We start from the raw sequence: 16,845 nt of genomic DNA, 5'->3' as shown, positions 1-16,845 counted from the left end.
TTTAACCCCTCCAGCCCCGTATTCAGAATGTTTATTATTTTCCCTTATAACCATGTTATAAGGGAAAATAATAAAATCTACACAACACCTAACCCAAACCTGAACTTCTGTGAAGAAGTTCGGGTCTGGGTACCAAACATGGCGATTTTTCTCACGTGCGTGCAAAACGCAAAGCGCATTTTCCCGCGACGCACCCGCATCTTATCCGGCTCAAATCTATGACGCCCGTGTGAAAGAGGCCTATAGGGAATACATAAAACTGACCAGCTACATATATACACATACAGATATCACTTCCTAAAACAATACTGACCATATCCGTTTTACAGTCCAAAAATTGCTGATCCGCAAAATATGGATAAGGCCCATGTGCTGTCCACATTTTATCTGCAGACCCATTGTTTTCAATGTGTCCCTGGTCCGCATTTTTTGGGACGTAGTCTCTTTTTGACAACCAGCTGCCGACAACCAGAATGGATGGTTACTGCATTAATCCCTTGACGACCAGCTCCGTACATGTACGGCAGAAGTTGTCACTTTAACCCCTTAAGGACTCAGCCCTATTTCACCTTAAGGACTTGGCCATTTTTTGCAAATCTGACCAGTGTCACTTTAAGTGCTGATAACTTTAAAACGCTTTGACTTATCCAGGCCATTCTGAGATTGTTTTTTCGTCACATATTGTACTTCATGACACTGGTAAAATGATGTAAAAAAAATTAATTTTTATTTATAAAAAAAATATCAAATTTACCAAAAATTTGTAAAAAAATTGCAAATTTCCAAGTTTCAATTTCTCTACTTCTATAATACATAGTAATACCTCCAAAAATAGTTATTACTTTACATTCCCTATATGTCAACTTCATGTTTGGATCATTTTGGGAATGATATTTTATTTTTTGGGGATGTTACAAGGCTTAGAAGTTTAGAAGCAAATCTTGAAATTTTTCAGAAATTTTCAAAAACCCAATTTTTAGGGACCATTTCAGGTCTGAAGTCACTTTGCGGGGCTTACATAATAGAAACCACCCAAAAATAACCCCATTCTATAAACTACACCCCTCAAGGTATTCAAAACTGATTTTACAAACTTTGTTAACCCTTTAGGTTTTCCACAAGAATTAATGGAAAATAGAGATACAATTTCAAAATTTCACTTTTTTGGCAGAACACCCCATATGTGGTCGTAAACCGCTGTACGGGCAAACGGCAGGGCACAGAAGGAAAGGAATGCCATATGGTTTTTGGAAGGCAGATTTTGCTGGACTGTTTTTTTTGACACCATGTCCCATTTGAAGCCCCCCTGATGCACCCCTAGAGTAGAAACTCCAAAAAAGTGGCCCCATTTTAGCAACTACGGGACAGGGTGGCAGTATTGTTGGTACTAGTTTAGGGTACAAATGATTTTTGGTTGCTCTATATTACACTTTTTGTGAGGCAAGATAACAAGAAATAGCTGTTTTGGCACTGTTTTTATTTTTTGTTATTTACAACATTCATCTGACAGGTTAGATAATGTGATGTTTTTATAGACCAGGTTGTCACGGATGCGGCGATACCTAATATGTATACATTTTTTTTTATTTATGTACGTTTTACACAATGATTTCATTTTTGAAGCAAAAAAAAAATCATGTTTTAGTGTTTCCATAGTCTGAGAGCCATATTTTTTTCAGTTTTTGGGTGATTACCTTGGGTAGGGTATGATTTTTGCGGGATGAGATGACGGTTTTATTGGCACTATTTTGTGGTGCGTGTGACTTTTTGATCGCTTGCTATTACACTTTTTGTGATGTAAGGTGACAATTTCTTTATTTAGCACAGTTTTTATTTTTTTACGGTGTTTATCTGAGGGGTTAGGTCATGTGATATTTTTATAGAGCCGGTCTATATGAAAGCGGTGATACCAAATATGTATACTTTTTTTTTTATTTATGTAAGTTTTACACAATAACAGCTTTTTTAAAACAAACAAAATTATGTTTTAGTGTCTCCATATTCTGAGCCATATTTATATATTTTGTTTGGGCGATTGTCTCGGGTAGGGGCTCATTTTTTGCGGTATGAGGTGACGGTTAGATTGGTACTATTTTGGTGGGCAAACGCCTTTTTGATCGCTTGCTGTTGTACTTTTTGTGATGTAAGGTGACAAAAAAATGGTTTATTTAGCACAGTTTTTATTTTTTACAGTGTTCATCTGAGGGGTTAGGTCATGTGATATGTTTATAGAGCCGGTAGATACGGACGCGGCGATACCTAATATGTATACTTTTTTTCCCCCCCTTTTTTTCAAATTTTGTTTTCACTTTATTTTTTGTCCCACTTTGGGACTTGAACTCTTGGTGGTCTAATCCTTTACAATGCATTCCAATACTTCTGTATTGGAATGCATTGGCTTGTGTGAGTAATACTGTGTGTATTACTCATACAGCTTCCGGCCTGTGAGATCCAGGGGGCTGGATCTCACAGTCTCGTCACCGGAAGGCAACGCGATGCCTTCCTTAGACATCGTGCTGCCTTCCATGCCATCGGGTCTTCCCTACAGCCGCATGGGGACCCGATGGCACCGCCGCACAGCCGCCGCAACCGCAGGTAAAAGCCGCAAACCACAGGTCTGAATTGACCACAGTGGCTAAACCGCAGGTGTCCATTTTCAAAAAAGGGGCTAGGTCTTTACCAGGAAATTATAGACCAGTAAGCTTAACATCCATAGTGGGAAAAATGTTTGAGGGCCTTCTATGGGACCCAGGGCCTGCGTCAGAACCCGACACACCAGGGGCATGTGCCGGGGCCCACTGTGCCCGCTCACTCCTGCAGCTGTGTCTTGGTCTTCATTAAACTGCCTGTTCTGAATTCTAGAGCAGCTTACCCCAGCAATGCAGACAATTTTCGCCATGTGCACTGCTGGGGTGGGCGGTGCCAGGACTCAGAACAGGGTAGATAGAGTTTCCTACCGGGCTAAAGGACCTTCCTGATGTCATCCGCCCATGTGACCAGTGGGGGAGGAGCTGGAGGAGCAGAGAGCTGTGTTCCTGTAGGGACAGGAGCCAGGCTGGAGTGTGGTGAGGCCTAGTTGTATGTCTGTCCCTGTGTCTGTCTGTCTGTCCCTGTGTGTGTGTGCCCCTGTGTGTGTCTAAGGCATTACTTAGACTCCATCCCACAGTCTAGCGAGTGCCTAATGGGTTACATTTTAGACCACCTTCTGGTACATGTTGATAATTCCTTTGTAAACCCCAGTCCATGTCCCCCCAGTACTGGGAATCAGTGGGAGTCATATTAAAAGGTAACAAAAGGTTGGAGCATAACTAAAGGTGGAATTCCCTTTTAAAGTCCCCTACAGGTGGCCACACATTAGATAGAAGTTGGTTGACGTTCTCACCATCGCACGGGTGTCTGTCCCTGTGTGTGTGTCTGTCCCTGTGTGTGTGTCTGTCCCTGTGTGTGTGTGTGTCTGTCCCTGTGTGTGTGTGTCTGTCCCTGTGTGTGTGTCTGTCCCTGTGTGTCTGTCCCTGTGTGTGTGTCTGCCCGCCGGATCCGTCAAAACGCAGGCAAACTGATGGCATTTGTCAGACGGATAAGGATCCTGATCCGTATGACAAATGCATTGAAATGCCGTATCCGTCTCTCCGGTGTCATCCAGAAAAACGGATCCGGCATTTATTTTTTTCACATTTTTTGCAGTCTGAGCATGCGCAGACCGCAATGACGGATCCGGCATTAATGGGAAAGTCAATGGGAAAAAATGCCGAATCCGGCAAGTGTTCTGTAATTTTGGATGGAGATAAAACCGTAGGTATTATCTCCATCCTGAAAAGTCAAAAAGACTGAACTAAAGACATCCTGATGCATCCTGAACGGATTGCTCTCCATTCAGAATGCATTAGGATAAAACGGATCAGTTATTTTCCGGTTTAGAGCCCCTAGGACGGAACTCAGTGCCAGATAAGAATAACGCTAGTGTGAAAGTACCCTAACACTCCCACATTATCAGCACTAGTGTTATCTGTGGTTTTACATAGGACTGCAGGTAACACTACCACATTATCAGCACTAGTGTTATCTGTGGTTTTACATAGGACTGCAGGTAACACTACCACATTATTAGCAATAGTGTCATCTGTGGTTTTACATAGGACTGCAGGTGACACTACCACATTATAAGCACTAGTGTCATCTGTGGTTTTACATAGGACTACAGGTAAAGCCTCATTCACACGTCAGTGATTTCCATCAGTGATTGTGAGCCAAAACCAGGTGCGGCTCTAAACACAGAACAGGTGCAGATCTTTCCATTATACCTGATGTCTGTGGAGTCTCCAATCCTGGTTTTGGCTTAAATACACTGATGGAAATCAGTGACCAAAACACTGATGTGTGAATGAGGCTTAACACTAACACATTATTAGCACTAGTGTCAATCCGTGAAAAGGTTGCCATGTCATTCATTGTACCATACAAGGGAAATAAGTGCAGGTTCTGGGAGCTGGACTCATGGCGATCAACTATACTGATGTGTCTTCAATAGTGATGAGCGGCAGGTCCCATATTCGAATTCACAATATTTTGCGAATATTCGTATTCAAGATAATTTCGCAATTGCGAAAAATCTGCAATGTAAAAATCGCGTAAATGCGAAGTGGGTCAAAAACGAATATATAACACTATAGAATATAGTGCTATATATTCGTTTTTTAGAATGACTGTTCACTTCAGATAAAAAAAAGACGAATATTCTGAAAAACGAATATATAGCACTATTTAGAATATAGTGCTATACAGGGAGTGCAGAATTATTAGGCAAGTTGTATTTTTGAGGATTAATTTTATTATTGAACAACAACCATGTTCTCAATGAACCCATAAAACTCATTAATATCAAAGCTGAATATTTTTGGAAGTAGTTTTTAGTTTGTTTGTAGTTTTAGCTATTTTAGGGGGATATCTGTGTGTGCAGGTGACTATTACTGTGCATAATTATTAGGCAACTTAACAAAAAACAAATATATACCCATTTCAATTATTTATTTTTACCAGTGAAACCAATATAACATCTCAATATTCACAAATATACATTTCTGACATTCAAAAACAAAACAAAAACTAATCAGTGACCAATATAGCCGTCTTTCTTTGCAAGGACACTCAAAATCCTGCCATCCATGGATTCTGTCAGTGTTTTGATCTGTTCACCATCAACATTGCGTGCAGCAGCAACCACAGCCTCCCAGACACTGTTCAGAGAGGTGAACTGTTTTCCCTCCTTGTAAATCTCACATTTGATGATGGACCACAGGTTCTCAATGGGGTTTAGACCAGGTGAACAAGGAGGCCATGTCATTAGATTTTCTTCTTTTATACCCTTTCTTGCCAGGCACGCTGTGGAGTACTTGGATGCGTGTGATGGAGCATTGTCCTGCATGAAAATCATGTTTTTCTTGAAGGATGCAGACTTCTTCCTGTACCACTGCTTGAAGAAGGTGTCTTCCAGAAACTGGCAGTAGGACTGGGAGTTGAGCTTGACTCCATCCTCAACCCGAAAAGGCCCCACAAGCTCATCTTTGATGATACCAGCCCAAACCAGTACTCCACCTCCACCTTGCTGGCGTCTTAGTTGGACTGGAGCTCTCTGCCCTTTACCAATCCAGCCACGGGCCCATCCATCTGGCCCATCAAGACTCACTCTCATTTCATCAGTCCATAAAACCTTAGAAAAATCAGTCTTGAGATATTTCTTGGCCCAGTCTTGACGTTTCAGCTTGTGTGTCTTGTTCAGTGGTGGTCGTCTTTCAGCCTTTCTTACCTTGGCCATGTCTGTGAGTATTGCACACCTTGTGCTTTTGGGCACTCCAGTGATGTTGCAGCTCTGAAATATGGCCAAACTGGTGGCAAGTGGCATCTTGGCAGCTGCACGCTTGACTTTTCTCAGTTCATGGGCAGTTATTTTGCGCCTTGGCTTTTCCACACGCTTCTTGCGACCCTGTTGACTATTTTGAATGAAACGCTTGATTGTTCGATGATCACGCTTCAGAAGCTTTGCAATTTTAAGAGTGCTGCATCCCTCTGCAAGATATCTCACTATTTTTGACTTTTCTGAGCCTGTCAAGTCCTTCTGTTGACCCATTTTGCCAAAGGAAAGGAAGTTGCCTAATAATTATGCACACCTGATATAGGGTGTTGATGTCATTAGACCACACCCCTTCTCATTACAGAGATGCTTATCACCTAATATGATTAATTGGTAGTAGGCTTTCGAGCCTATACAGCTTGGAGTAAGACAACATGCATAAAGAGGATGATGTGGTCAAAATACTCATTTGCCTAATAATTCTGCACGCAGTGTATATTCGCTATATCGAATATTCCTCATTTTCTAACATCTGGAAACATGATTCCTCCCTGCTTAAAAAGGGGTTCTGCACTTTGTTTAAACTGATGATCTAACCTCTGGATAGATCATCAGCTTCTGATCGGCGGGGGTCCGACACCCGGGACCCCCGCCGATCAGCTGTTTGAGAAGGCAGCGGCGCTTCAGCAGCGCCGCGGCCTTCTCACTGTTTACCGCAGTCCCAGTGACGTCACGACTAGTATCAACTGGCCTGGGCGGGGCTAAGCTCCATTCAAGTGAACAGAGCTTAGCCCCACCCAGGCCAGTGATACTAGTCGTGATGTCACTGGGCCGGCGGTAAACAGTGAGAAGGCCGCGGCGCTGCTGAAGCGCCGCTGCCTTCTCAAACAGCTGATCGGCGGGGGTCCCGGGTGTCGGACCCCCGCCGATCAGAAGCTGATAATCTATCCAGCGGATAGATCATCAGAACCCCTTTAAGTTGCTTGTGGGCCAATGACTCATTGGCTCACAAGCAAGAAGCAGGGAGGAATCATGTTTTCAGATGTTAAAAAAATGACAAATATTCGATATAGCGAATATATAGCACTATATTCTAAATATTCGCGAATTCTCGAGTTGCGATATTCGAGATAAATATTCGTGCTCAACACTAGTCTCTAATCTGAAACCAGTAGCATCCATTGTTTTCTGCTTTAGGTCTCAGTCCTGGGCATATTTCTGGTCCTTTGAAAGCACTGAATATAATATCAGTATACAGCGTACAGTCATGAGAACCAGTGAGACCGCAAACCAAGCAAAGTAACCCTACTAATTGCTATCTCCTCTCCTCAGTCCAGTATGTCTAGTGCGCGAGAGGCGAGGACGCTACAGCTCGTAGCTCGTGTATTCTGCTCACGTCTTCTCCGATGCGGCGCGCTACAGCTTGGATTATTTTGTTCCTATGTTGTTCTTGTCCATTGTTTTGCTGCTGGACCTGGATCCGGGGAGTGAATTTTTTTCTCATTGTTTTGAGCAGAAAGTGACAAATTATATATTTTTTAAGTGTAACTGTCATCATTGTATACAGGGGCGGTCTGGCATTTATACACTGCTCGTATCCAGTGGTTACGAGTCGACCACCCTGTAATCCAGCAGCGGTGGCCATACTTGCACACTATAGGAAAAGGTATATACGCACTCCCACAGTCTCTGCCTCAAAGGTCGTCGCTGATGGAGCAGTGTATAATGTGATGGAAAAATGAAAGGAGGCAATAGGGAGAATCACAATACATTAGTAAGTGTCTTGTATTCACTTTCTTTACATAAGTGCCATTGGCTGAAGTGAGAGGACCCCTTTAATGTGTGGGGACAGGGATTTAAAGTGTTTTTGTGATACCCCAAAAAAAGAGAAAAACATGGATCGCACATCCTAAGTTGTTGTTCCTGAGAGCACATGGAAAGAGGAGCTTTTGACATCTGTTCACATGAAGCAGTGCTGCATGGTTGCCATTTTTGCTGTGGCGCTGTGCTGGCGGGTAGGTGGGACCCAGTGCCAGGGTGGCCTTGGCTTGCAGCAGGGGTGCTGTTTGACTGCTGGGTCCCACCGCCTACTGGTGCAGTGGTGCAGCGGTCGCCACGTGCTTCTGTGCCAAATTGGAGTAGGTCCCACTTAAGGAGGCAACCTTGGCGTATATACGTATATCAGGGGGCTGTGTACTATTATTACACTGAGAAGCAACGTGAATTGCGCTGAGAAGCAGTTATAGATCAATGCATAACATGTGGAGGTGCGATCCAGGGTTTTTTCTCTTTTTTGGTAAAACACTTTATTAGGAAAATGCGTAATTTTATTAGAAAATTGTTAGTGTCCCCAGTGCTGTCGCGGTTTGCGGACTAATTGCCTGGAAACGCCAGGGACAGCGCTCTGAGCCATGTGCAGACTGTGCAGACCTGGAAGAGCCAATATCTGCACTGCCAGGAAAATTGTCCGAGGTGCCACAGCTCGATGTTGAAATGTTAATAACATTGGTCCAGGAGAGGTCCGAGCTCTGGGACACACGGGGGTATGTCCTGGGAGGAGGCTGACTGGGAGCTGTTGCCCATACAATGGGAGACTGTAAGCCGGGGTCACCGTCAAAAAATAAATAAGTGCCCCCACTGAAATATATGTAAGTAAGGCTACATTCACACTAGCGTTATAGTTTTCCGGTATTGAGATCCGTCATAGGGGCTCGATACTGGAGAAAAAACTCTTCAGTTTTATCTCCATTCATTGTCAATGATGACAAAACTGAACTGAACAGAACGGAACGCTCCAAAATGCATCCCGTTCCGTTTAGTTGCGTTCCCATACCGGAGAGCAAACCGCAACATGTTGTATTTTGCTTTCCGTCCTGGGATGCGGAGCAAGACGGATCCGGCATGACCCCCAATGGAAGTCAGTAGGGACGGATCCGTTTTCTCTGCCACAATCAGCCACATCAAACAGATTAATGGACTTGGTCCTATGGATTGAGGTCACTAAATATCATTAACAATAACTGCAGGATTAGTCATTTGTTGATTGTATTAAAACATAACTTTTACTAAAGAATTTAAGAAAAATAGGCCCAAAATACATGAATAAATTAAATTGTTAGGGCGGCGGTATAACAGGTCAATGTGCACGGCGGCACCCAAACAATAAGAAAAAGGTACTCAGCGGCACCCAAAAAGAAACCTGTACTCCTACCGCTCTGTCGTCTGACATTGACTTCCAATGGAGTTCATGACGGATCCGTCTTGGCAATGTTAAAGATAATACAACCGGATCCGTTTATAACGGATGCAGGCGGTTGTATTATCAGTAACAAAAGCGTTTTTGCTGGACCCTGCCAGATCAGGCAAAAACGCTAGTGTGAAAGCAGCCTAATTACCCAGTACTGGACCCTAAAATATGTGAACCCCCTTTTGCACCCTAGTTAAAGTATGTTAACTCCAAATTGCACCCAAAAATATGTTAATCATCTATTGCACTCTAAGGCTATAGTGACGGATCTGCTTTTTTTAGAAGCCTAAAAAACTAAATCCATCACCCATTGACTTTCAATGTATTTAGTGACTCATCCGTTTTTCCCCCCGTTTTAATCCCACACAACCGCATCCAGTGGCGTAGCGCGGGTTGCCAGCAGCCGGGGCACAGATAACACAGTGATAACTCTCTGAGTACAGATAATGTAGTAGATGGGTGTGAGCCCCCAGAATTCAGAACACGCACAGTGTGACCTGACGTCTGGGGCCAGGCTGCGGAAGTGTGGGCCAAAAATCTATATCCACCCTCCCCCCCAACCCTACCGTGAAACAGATATTTGGATGGACATTACATACATTGCTACGAAATATACAGTAGAACACAGCAGCACATACCTCTTACACCTAGTGACATCTCCTGTGATGTAGACTTTCCTCAGTGTCTTCATTCAGAGATAAGACCGCCATGACACCTTCTTTCAGCCGCGTCTCGTCTCTGCAGAGTTTCACAGAATTTTTTTTTAGATTCCTCACTTTACTATCATCCTCTCCTTCTTGGTGTCTCAACACTGTCATCCTGCTTCTACCTCCCAATACTGAGCTAGTACCACCAGGGCCGGCGCCACCAGTAAGGCGACTTAGGCAGTCGCCTAGGGCGCCATTTGGTGTAAAAAAAAAAAAAAAGTTGGCTATATAAGTTCAGCCGAACGCTTGCCGCTCCTCTAAAGAATCTCCGGCCGCCGGCTTAGTGCTGCGCAGCCTGCCTGCGCCTGCTGTGTCTGCTCTGTGCTGTTAGGCTGAGTTCACACGAGCGTGTCCGGATTAGGTCCGGATGTGTCCTGGTGTATTGCGGCAAACCCGCGCGAGTAGGAACGCAATTGCAGTCAGTTTTGACTGCGATTGCGTTCCGATGTTCAGTTTTTATCGGGCGGGTGCAATGTGTTTTGCACGCGCGTGATAAAAAACCGACTGTGGTACCCAGACCCGAACTTCTTCACAGAAGTTCGGGTTTGGGTTAGGTGTTGTGTAGATGTTATTATTTTCCCTTATAACATGGTTATAAGGGAAAATAATAGCATTCTGAATACAGAATGCTTAGTAGGTGATCAATTGAGGGTTAAAAAAAAAAATTGACTCACCTTCTCCTCTTGATCGCGTAGTTACCGGTCTCTTCTTTACTTCTTTAATGATGAGCTGTGGGCTAAAGGACCTGTGGTGACGTCAGATCACATGCTCCTATCACATGGTCCATCACCACGGTGATGGACCATGTGATTGGAGTATGTGATCTGACATCACCACAGGTCCTTTAGCCGACAGCTCATCATTAAAGAAGTAAAGAAGAGACCGGTAACTACGCGATCAAGAGGAGAAGGTGAGTTAATTTTTATTTATTTTTTAACCCTCAATTGATCACCTACTAAGCATTCTGTATTCAGAATGCTATTATTTTCCCTTATAACCATGTTATAAGGGAAAATAATACAGTGAATAGACTGTCACCTAGCAACCATGCGTGAAAATCGCACCGCATCCGCACTTGCTTGCGGATGCTTGCGATTTTCACGCAACCCCATTCACTTCTATGGGGCCTGCGTTGCGTGAAAAACGCAGAATATAGAGCATGCTGCGATTTTCACGCAACGCACAAGTGATGCGTGAAAATCACCGCTCATCTGAACAGCCCCATTGAAATGAATGGGTCGGCATTCAGTGCGGGTGCAATACGTTTACCTACCGCATTGCACCCGCGCGGAAATCTCGCCCGTGTGAACCCAGCCTTAATGTAGCGTGGCCGAGCTCTGTTCGGTCCGCGGTACAGGAGCTTTTGTTTCCTGTACCCGGCCGGACTGACAGGAAGTGCTCACTGTACCGCGGACCGAACAGAGCTCGGCCACGCTACACTAGAGGTGACAGGGTGGGGAATGGAAATGAGAGTAACAAGGGGGGGGAGGAAATGAGAGTGACAAGGGGGGGGGAAATGAGAGTGACAAGGGGGGGGGAATGAGAGTGACAAGGGGGGGGGGAATGAGAGTGACAAGGGGGGGAATGAGAGTGACAAGGGGGGATGGAAATGAGAGTGACAAGGGGGGGAGGAAATGAGTGTAACAAGGGGGGGAATGGAAATGAGAGTGACAAGGGGGGGGGAATGAGAGTGACAAGGGGGGGAGGAAATGAGAGTGACAAGGGAGGGGGTGTAGAATGAGAGTGACAAGGGAGGGAGGGGGGGTAGAATGAGCGTGACAAGGGAGGGGGGAAATGAGAGTGACAAGGGAGGGGGGAAATGAGAGTGACAAGGGGGGAGGAAATGAGTGTAACAAGGGGGGGAATGGAAATGAGAGTGACAAGGGGGGGGAATGAGAGTGACAAGGGAGGGGGTGTAGAATGAGAGTGACAAGGGAGGGAGGGGGGGTAGAATGAGCGTGACAAGGGAGGGGGGAAATGAGAGTGACAAGGGAGGGGGGGAAATGAGAGTGACAAGGGAGGGGGTGTAGAATGAGAGTGACGAGAGAGGGGGGGTAGAATGAGAGTGACAAGGGAGGGGGGTAGAATGAAAGTGACAGAAATGTATGGGTCCACAATTCCGTTCCGCAAAAAGAGACAGCTACAAGAAGCTTGATTAACCGTAAGGGAAGCATAGCAGTTCTTTTAATTTAAAAGCTGAGAAAGGGGTGGAACATATGTGATGTCTGATAAGGGGGAGGGCGGCAATTTTTATCTTGCCTAGGGCGGCAAAAATCCTTGCACCGGCCCTGAGTACCACACAGATAGTCCCCCATAATAACATGCTCCCAAATAGTGTTCCCTACAGCAGGGTTCCTCAACTCCAGTCCTCAGGGACCACCTGCCGGTCATGTTTTCAGGATTTCCTTAGTATTGAGCAGGTGATACAATTAGTGTCAGTGCATCAGGACTTACCACAGGTATTCATTCTGTGGGATACACTCAAATCCTGACCGGTAGGTGGGCCCTGAGGACTGGAGTTGAGGAACACTGCCCCACAGTACCTCCAATAGCATCCCCATTAATAATAATGCCCCCAGCAGTAACAAGGCCCCTCTATAAGATATCCCTATTATTGCAGTAGTTATAATGCCTCCTATAGTGGTCCAATTATTTATAAAGACCCGCTGCAGTGCCCCATGTAGTTACAATGACCCTCTGTAGTGCCACTAGAAAAAGATCTCCCCTCCCCCCGTAGTGCCCATATGTATAATGCCCTCTGTATTATTAAAATACATAATGACCCTTCTGTATTATTTATTATTATTAATATTATGATGGCCCCCTGTGTATTATTATTATTATGGCCCCCATTCTTTCTATATATAATTGCCTCCTTTGTATATTGTCCCCCACCCCCATAGTGCCCCCAGTATGGCCTGCCTATTAAAAAAATAATAATAATACTCACCTCTCTTCCTCACTCCGTCACCGCTTGTTGCCTGTCTTCAAGCGTCCCGGGGCAGGCGGTCAGGAACACATCACCGTGCCCTCCTGCGCCGCGTCATCACGTCATCTCGCGAGACCCGGTGCAGGAGGTCACGGTGAGGTAATTGCGATCTCCTGCGCCACTGTACTGCTTCATAGGCTTCAGGTCACTAGCCTGGGCCTATGGCCCACATTGAAATTCCTGCTGCCTGGCGACCCCTGCAATTTTGCGCCCGGGGCAACAGAACCCCCCCCCCCCCTTCCCTCACGCTATGCCACTGACCGCATCCCAATGGAACGGATGCCTCCTGATGTGCAAAATCAAAACTGAGAAGTTTAATTCCTCTGCCGGATCTCAATACCGGAATTAAGAACGCTAGTGTGAAAGTCGCCTTAAGTAAGTTAAATTCCTATTAAACTATAATGTCTGTGAGTCCTCTATTGTACGATAGCGTAAGTTAACCCCCTATTGTACCATAAAGTATGTTAACCCCCTATTGCACCATTTATTTATTATTTTCTGCACTTATATAGCACTGCTATAGTTCGCAGCTCTTTACAGACACTAGCATCAATCTGTCCCCAATGGGGCTCACAATCTAAGTTCCCTATCAGTATGTATTTGGAGAGTGGAGAGGAAACCGAAGAAAAACCACGCAAACACGGGGAGAACATACAAACTCCATGTAGATGTTGAATGGATTCGAACCTAGAACCCCAGCACTGCAGGGCACCAGTGCTAACCACTGAGCCACCGTGCTGCCCACCATAAAGTATGTTAACCCCCTATTGCACAATATTTTATGTTAACCGCATATTGCTACCTATACTAATTGAACCCACTTAGATAAAACTTGTAAAAAAAAACGCAGCATGTCTGGGGGAGCTTCGGACTGGCTCCCAACACGGCTGGCACCACCACAATAAGGAACAGTATATTGTTTGTCATTGTGCTGCGACACCTTTTTTCTTTTTCTAGAGTGAACCCACTTAGGCATGGTTGAATTTTGTTGGCAGTCGAGGAAGTCAAGACCCAGGAACAGCCGCTGGGACCAGTTTCACCGGGAATCAATCCAGCATTCTCGCAGTGGAGACCCCCCCCCCAACAAAAGAGCTTACTTATACACACAGCAACACAAATATGCAATTAAGGGCACCGAGGGCGGGCTCAAGACACTTTGTGCACCCTTGCTCCTCCTTCTTCCTCTGCTAGCCATCCTTCCCACTTCTTGATCAGCAGGGCTGGGCGAAAGGAACTTGATCCTGACAATTAAAAATTTGGAGGGCCTGGCAGAGGAAGCAGGAGTGCACTGAGTGTCTTGGGCCGACCCTCAATGCACTTCTGCTAATTTGCATATGAAATAAACGTGATTGTTCTCCAGAATGAAGCGACGATCACTATGTGAAAGGTATCATTACATTCAGCTGAGCTAGTCCTGCATTGTGCCTGATTTATCCCATCTCAGTAACTCTAAGGCCCCTTTCACACGGGTGAGATTTCCGCGCGGATGCGATGCGTGAGTTGAACGCATTCCACCCGCACTGAATCCGGACCCATTCATTTCTATGGGGCTGTGCACATGAGCGGTGATTTTCACGCATCACTTGTGCGTTGCGTGAAAATCGCAGCATGCTCCTCTTTGTGCGTTTTTCACGTAACGCAGGCCCCATAGAAATGAATGGGGCTGCGTGAAAATCGCAAGCATCCGCAAGCAAGTGCGGATGCGTGTGCGATTTTCACGCACGGTTGCTAGGAGACGATCGGGATGGGGACCCGATCATTATTATTTTCCCTTATACCATGGTTATAAGGGAAAATAATAGCATGAATGAATACAGAATGCTAAGTAAAATAGGGCTGGAGGGGTTAAAAAAAAAATTAAAAAATTTAACTCACCTCATCCACTTGTTCGCGCAGCCGGCATCTCTTCTGTCTTCATCTGTGAGGAATAAGACCTTTGATGACGTCACTACACTCATCACATGGTCCATCACATGATCCATCACCATGGTTAATTTTTATTATTATTTTTTAACCCCTCCAGCCCTATTTTACTATGCATTCTGTATTCGCGTTGCACCCGCGCGATAAAGACTGAACAACGGAACGCAATCGCAGTCAAAACTGACTGCAATTGCGTACCTACTCGCGCGGGTTTGCCGCAACGCATTCGGGCCTTATCCGGACACGCTCGTGTGAAAGAGGCCTAAAGGTTAGTGAAAAAGTGAATGGAGAGCGTTGCACATGCATAGCCACCTATCAGTTCTTTCTCTGCCATGGTATGGTGGTCCGCCATTTCAGCTGCAAAGGGGCCCAGCATGGGAGGGGGCCCTCCAGCTCAGTTGTTTCTGATGCACAGACAGCTGATTGTAATGGTAAAGCAGAGAGCCGCCAGCTCCCCGCTTCACCATTCATCACTCCATCTAGTATGTAGAAGGGGCCCCCCTGGCAACCATCTAGCCCTCCTGTGACTGTCCCTTGCCCACACACTGTGAGGCTACATTCACAAAATCTTATGTGCAACGTGTGCCTCACCCAGGACCCTCTATATCACATCCCAGGTTTGGTAGAAATGCTGAGTGGTGTAATGCGGCCTAAATGTCTCTTTATGTGTGTCACGGTGCTCCTACCTGAATATCGCTGGGCCCCAGGCTTTGATATAATTGAGGGCTTGGAAGAATAATTTGAGTCCAGACCTTGAGATGAAGTTCAATGGCCGCTTTACTTAACTGCCTCCGGACCGCCTAACGCAGGATTGCGTTCCGGGGCGGTCGATTAATTCCTCCTAGACGCATATACGCGTCATCTCGCGAGACGCGAGCGCACGTTCACAGGAACTGCAGGTAAACGAGTTGATCTACAGCCTGCCAGCGGCGATCATTCGCTGGCAGGCTGTAGATCCGATTTTTTTTTAACCCCTGAAAGGTATATTAGACGCTGTTTTGATAACAGCGTCTAATATACCTGCTACCTGGTCCTCTGGTGGTCCCTTTTGCTTGGATCGACCACCAGAGGACACAGGCAGCTCTGTAAAGTAGCACCAAACACCACTACACTACATCCCCCCCCTGTCACTTATTAACCCCTGATCACCCCATATTAGACTCCCTGATCACCCCCCTGTCCTTGATCACCCCCCTGTAAGGCTCCATTCAGACGTCCGTATGTGTTTTGCGGATCCGCGGATCCGCAAAACACATACAGACGTCTGAATGGAGCCTTACAGGGGGGTGATCACCCCATATAGACTCCCTGATCACCCCCCTGTCATTGATCACCCCCCTGTAAGGCTCCATTCAGAAGTCTGTATGTGTTTTGCGGATCCGCAAAACACATTCGGATGTCTGAATGGAGCCTTACAGTGGGGTGATCAATGACAGGGGGGTGATGACCCTGTCATTGATCACCCCCCTGTAAGGCTCCATTCAGACGTCTGGATCCGTGGATCCGCAAAACACATACGGACGTCTGAATGGAGCCTTACAGGGGGGTGATCACCCCATATAGACTCCCTGATCACCCCCCTGTCATTGATCACCACCCTGTAAGGCTCCATTCAGAGGTCCGTATGTGTTTTGCGAAACACGGACACCGCAGATCCGCAAAACACGGACACCGCGGATCCGCAAAACACGGACACCAGCAATGTGCTTTCCGTATTTTGCAGATCCGCACATTGCCAGAACTATATAGAAAATGCCTTTGCGGACAAGAATAGGACATGTTCTATAGGCTCTACAAAAAACGCAGTGTTCGCCCGATTAGGCCTGATCTTGTGCGCACACTTGCGTTCAGTCCGCCCCACCGCAGTGACAGAAATAAATTTTTTCTGATCACTGCGAAAACACCGTAAAATCGCTGCGGCGCTATAAAAAGATCACTTTTGAGGGGCATGGCGAGATTTTTTTTTTTTTTTTTGTCACAAGTTAGCGGAAATTGATATTTTTTTTATTGTTTTTTTGTTTTTTCTTACAAAGCCTCATATTCCACTAACTTGTGACAAAAATTAAAATCTCACATGAACTCACGGAATCCAAATGCGTAAAATTTTTTAGACATTTATATTCCAGACTTC

The sequence above is a fragment of the Bufo bufo genome, chromosome 4 (genome assembly GCF_905171765.1).
Source record: "Bufo bufo chromosome 4, aBufBuf1.1, whole genome shotgun sequence".
In the NCBI taxonomy this organism is placed as follows: Eukaryota; Metazoa; Chordata; class Amphibia; order Anura; family Bufonidae; genus Bufo; species Bufo bufo.
This window is presented reverse-complemented; position numbering follows the sequence as displayed.